The sequence below is a fragment of the Caloenas nicobarica genome, chromosome 4 (assembly GCF_036013445.1).
Source record: "Caloenas nicobarica isolate bCalNic1 chromosome 4, bCalNic1.hap1, whole genome shotgun sequence".
NCBI classification, from domain to species: Eukaryota; Metazoa; Chordata; class Aves; order Columbiformes; family Columbidae; genus Caloenas; species Caloenas nicobarica.
The window spans coordinates 45,535,935-45,541,906 of record NC_088248.1 but is presented as its reverse complement, the minus strand read 5'-3'; positions in this window follow the sequence as shown (position 1 = coordinate 45,541,906).

The following is a 5,972-nucleotide window of genomic DNA, read 5'->3' as shown; positions in this document are numbered from 1 at the left end:
GATTCTGTATTTCTTTTCAACTGGTATGAAAAATGAGAAAGTGTGAGTGTCAAGTGACTTGACAATAATAGAAGTTTGGCATTTTCGGCCTGACAGAGGAGTATGCTTCAGATTTACCAAATCACTGGCAAGAATGAAACTCAATTTTTGTATGAGGCATTTGAGTATATAATCTGGGCAAAATTAGCTTTCTAAAACTGAATGAGATCATGTGCTTTCAAAACTGAAGACCCAAAACTGTTCTCTCTTTAACAGGCCAAACGTACCAATGGTAACTGTGGGGAAACTCTCCATAATGCAGAGATAGGAACTGTTAGGTTAAAAGAAAGTTACAGAACATGACCTTTTGCCAAAACTTTGGGGACAGTGCAGTGGTATTGCATCATCACATAGTGCTATTTTGAGAGGTTTGAGGTTGGACGTGACTTCGATAAAATTAGAAGGTAAACCTATCTAACTGCAAGTACCAACCTATGTGAAAACCTTACAGCAATATAACATAAAGGAAACAAAGATTTTTATTTAATGCAGATTCTAAAATCCTTGATCCTGATAGAGGAGAAAAATAGGAAATCTCATCCTGCAGTCTCTTCAGTCTGGGGGACTTGAATATAGAGATTAAAATGCGAGAGAAAGATAGAGCGATTCTCTCTATCCCACGCTCACAGCCAAATTCTTTATCTCAGCAGAGTGCCAGTGGTTCCTGGCATAAATCCTTTACAAAGTATCCAGCTAAAGGACTATCTGCTTTATCTTCTGGCTTAAGAATGGCATAGCCAGTAAATCACGATAGCTTAATGCTACTATGCCTCTCAGCTGTGTCCGGACTTTTTAATATTTATTACAAGCTGAAGAGAGCCATGGCATTTATTTTTAGATGGAGAGAAAGATAGTAAGTGTGACTTCACATGCTCGTTATCTCAACTCTTCAGATGTTGATCAACAGGTGTGAAAAGCTTTCCTCAGCTATGGTACTGCTGCATAAACAGAGAGGCTCTTCTGGGAGATCTTAAAAACTTACATGAAACCGTAATTGTCCAAATGAGCAAGCCAAGAATTACATCTGAAAATACATGGATTAATTTATATGGTACTTTTGTATCAATTGTTCCAAGACAAATGCTTTTGGTCTTTTAAGCAATGCTAAAGTGCTGCCAAAAATTTGAAACCTAAAAAGTTCTCTAAAGTATTTAAACGAAACTATGCTGTTTCCACCAACTCAAAAACTTTTTTCAGTTTTTTCAAGCACATTTCGTCACTTAAAAAAATCAGACTAGCACTTTTGTTCGGATCAGAAGTATGCTATTGAAAGAGAACCCCCCCATCACTTCCAGTTCCTGCATTTTGGTTCACACCACGCAACAGCTTCAGAGTACACAAAGTAGTTTCCCTTACGATGAAATTCAGCTGGAAGATGATCTCTGGGAGCACTACTAATGCACACCGACCACGGATGGGAATTCAGTCCACAGAATCAAACTAAAGCTAAATAGCCCCTCCCTGAAACACGAGTTAGGTAGATGCCAGGTCCTCAGTGCCAACTGATCCGCTTCTACTGCACCACACTGCCTGCTAATGCAGACATAGCTTGAAGCATTTCTTTCAACTTTCATAGTGAAAAAGTTTCTTAACAGAAATTAAATTAAATTACTGACTCTTTAAAACCAGAGATACACCCAGTCTCAGTATTTGTACCTGGCTTCGGATGTTCCAAAGCTCAGAAGTGTTTGATCAAGAATTTTTGTTCTAATTTCTATAAACCATATAAAAGGAAACAAATGGGAAGTTCGGTATAGTTCTGACTTGCTTTTAAAATACTTGATTAGAACTCTATTTTGGGTGGACTTTTTAACAGGGACAAGATGATTATTTACCTAGTGGGTTCATATATTTATAATAAAATGGCAGAAATAAAACGCAATTGTTGACATCAATCCAGCAAACATTATCTCCAAAGGCAATCATAGTCTGCAGATTTGCCCTTTCGCGTTTCTTTTTTTTCTCCTCTCATCCAATCAAGCTATTCAGATAGCTTCTTTTGAAATTGTTAACAAGAAACTTCCACAAGCCAATTATTCCTTTTTTCTTAATACACGAAGTTTTAAAATAAAATGCATAAAAGTCTTCAGCCTATCCTCAGTACCACTAGCTAAAATCTTTGTCTCCACAGCATATGCTTGATAAGTAATATTATCCACACACTGTCCAAGTTCACAAAGGATTTGGTTTCTATATATGGTAAAGCACACATTCGTTTTAGCACACTAAGTGAATGTTTTTAGTTACATTTGGTCTACCTAATCCTCCCCCTCCTCACACTAGGGCATGATCCAAAGACCAGTAAAGATTTTAGGAAAGTCTTGAAAGATTGTATATTATATTACTCTGAAAAAAAAATGCTCACTGGCACAGGCTAGGACAGTTGTCCAAAATACAACTTTAAAGAAACACTGTTTCATACAGTTCATGTGCTGACAAAAGTACAGCTGTGCTGGAGTGACAAATCCAGAAACACAGAACAGAAACTGTGGAGTAGTTAAAAATTATTATTTATTACCCAGAAAACCAAACATTCAGTAAACACCCAGAGGGTTCTGAGCAAGAGGAAAAATCTCTTGCAAGTTTTTCAGAGTCTTGGCTCTTTCAGCAGCCTATAAAATTTAAATATTAATTAGACCAGATACACTAAAGAGATATGACTGGACCAATATGTTCAATGGAAAAAAAAAAAAAAGTAATACATGCAGACAAATTGTCTCAGCACACTCATGCCAAAACACAGGTTCCATATTACCACAAAGAGCACTGTTGTTTATGATTTCACACAAACCTGTAAGGTGTCAGTAACAACACCTTACACTCTCACCACAAGGTACAGAAATATTCAATCCATTTGCAAATAGAAAAGAATCTCAGTTTCCCAGTGCCAGCTTTGCAGCCAGTGTAATTACAAGGTGCCTGCAGATTGTGCAGACACCCAAAGCACAGGCATGGGTAGTTTCCTTCAAGCAAGAGTAAATCCCAAATAGAATCTGACTGCACAAATTAGAATCAGTCTTTCGGTCTACTTACAGCTAACATCATCTTTTCACATATTGACTATTCAGTCTGTGTATAGAATTCATTCAATCTATTAATTATAAATGAATGTCATCTATTTAGTAATCATATTTCTGACTGAAATTTCCCTAATTGGCAGTGTCACTATTAACTCTCACCACTGCTATACTTTGCAGAGACTGGGCTTGTAAAAATTTTACTTCTACAGCTTGCACATTTAAGAAAGTTGGGAGTGGGTTAAAACCGTCAAATATGAGACATTTAACTAAGACACTTTTATTTTGGGTTTTTTATATTTTCCAGGAATTCCATCCCTTTCTTCTGTTTTACTCTTGCAAATTCCCTCAATTTCACTTGACTTTCACTGCAAGAATACTCTCTCCTTCCAAACCACAGTCTCTTTCACAGAGACCTTCTGTTCACTGTTCTAGATCTCTTCCACTTTTTTAAGCAAGCCAATTCAAAACTGTATGCAAGTAGGATGAGGTGAAGCATACAATTGTTTCAAAATGAGATTCTTCCACTGTCTACCTTATTATTTATAAGAAAACCATATATTACAAGAGCACTCAGAAACAGAAATGGCCCTACTGTATCAGCCACTGTATAGAGAATAAGAAATACTCTTAAACTGTAGCCCACAGTTTAAAATTCAGACTAAGCAGACAAAGCAATCACAGTAATGAAGGGAAAAGATACAATAAGAAGGGTAAATGACATAATAATTTATAAACATTTTGGTCTTTTGCTTTTTTTCACATAAGGTTGGTGGACTGAGGTTGAAATGAAGCTGTAAGGGTAACAAAGTGAGAGAAAAAGGCACAAATAACCATTCAGCACAAAAAAAGAACACACAGTGTAAAATGCATAAAAACTAATCACACACGAAGATAGCAGCAAGATCTTTTATCAGCTGATCTAGTTGCTGGCTGGCTCATAACAATTCCTCTCTTCCCTAAGCTCAAATGAATTGGAAAAATGACTGGGTAAGGATCCCACCCTGTGTTAACAGGACTACTTCTTTACATCTCTGTTCAAATACAAATTAATGACTACACAACTTCAGGGATTTCAGGAGATGCCTTGATCCTAATACAGGATTATAATTCTAAAAATGTTCACTTATTTCTTTTCTGACTCATAATTCATCTATCCTTTTCCATTCTCATTATGACTTGTTATGAGATACTTCTCTATGAACACATAGACCACACAGCTCTGTTGTCTTTCCTACCTACTTCCTATTCACTCCTTCACTCCTAACAACCAGCCTTCCTGAACCAAGAGCTACTCTCACCATCGACAAGGTATGAAAGAGTAGCATTTTAGAAATGGTGCATTGAGATACAGTGCTATGTCTCCTTACAGGTCCACAAAAATGCTAACGAGGTAAGCCCCTTTATTAAGAGTGGAATTCTAATGACCCTGTGACATAAAGGCTGTTCTTTGAAAGTCACACCTAAACACAGATGTAGCTTCTGATGTCTGTTAGCAAATAATGTACCAGCTATTGCCCTGCTCTAGGTAGAAGTAAGGATTGAGTAAAATATGCTTCACAGTGGTAGCTTCTGGGCAAATAACAAGCTGTCAAATCAACCATGGTTCTACTGTGGCATGTAAGGGAAAAAAGCAAAACCTTTGAGGCATTCAGACTGCAGTACTGCACTGGATCTCATTGCTATTTCCTAAAGGCCATTTCATGGCAATTAAATTTCCTAAAAACAACCCCTCCTTGTTAATGCTGAAAGGGCTCAAACTCATGGTCTCACCACAAAACAAAAGATAATACAGTAAGCTTTTGAAAGTAGGACAATCTCTTTTTTTCTCCATATTCCAAGGTCAGACAAAAATTTTAAGTGCCTAACCTTACATCTTAAGTACCAATAACAGAGGATACTGGATACATGGCAAAAATTAATTAGTACAATAGAACAATATAATAGTTACACTCATATAGATTCCTACACATAAAATTGGGCAAGTTTGCCACAATGGTGACAAAACAATTCTCTTTTGATTTTGTATCTTAAATGATTCTGCCCTTGATACTTCAGACGTCTCTGAAAGACGTCAATTCACATAAACTGACAGTAGCTCTGACTCACACATTGCCTCTTAAGTTAGAGAAGCAAACTGACATCTCCAAGTATTTAATGTATTCTGTCCCTATGATCAGCCTGTCAGATCCCAATGCCTCACATACTTGAGTACTTACTGCTATCGTGTTTTAATAAACCTGTCTAGGTTGCACCTGTTCAAAGGTCTGTAGAACATGTCCACTCATCATCTCACAATAATTAAGAGGTGACAGCTGTCCCTGTAGCTGATTCTAACATTTCTGTCATATTTAGGGACACACAAATTCAATCAGCTGTTCATGTTTAGCCCACATTTCCCTAAGAAGACCCATGGGGCTATAAAGACCTGAGCCATGCAGTCTCGAGACAGGTTGGCATCTGATACTGCAAGTTATGAGAACAATGGATGGTTTCCAGATATGCCTCCCTTCTTTTTTTCTTTTATTTTTAAATAGGAACAGTGAATGCTGTTGCTGGCTCTTTCTGTGAAAGCTGTCTTTAAGAAAAAGACAATCAATGTCACGTATCACTTAAGGAAAATCCTAGTAATCCTCAGCAATTCTTGCACCTTCATATTAGAATAGTAATGCCTGCCGTCCACCTGAAGTTTTACATTAGATGATGTTGAAGTGTCTTGTGAAATAAATCGGTATTTTTGCAATCTTTTTAAGGGAGGGGAATGTACTCAGCATCAGTTTTTAAAAATATACTCATCCTGATTTTATTCAAATTATTAGCCTCTAATCATACCTGCTTATTGGAATCATAAACAAAAAAAAAAAAAGGAGGAAAAGCAGAATTCTCCTCATGTCTTCAAGAAGAAACAATTTACCT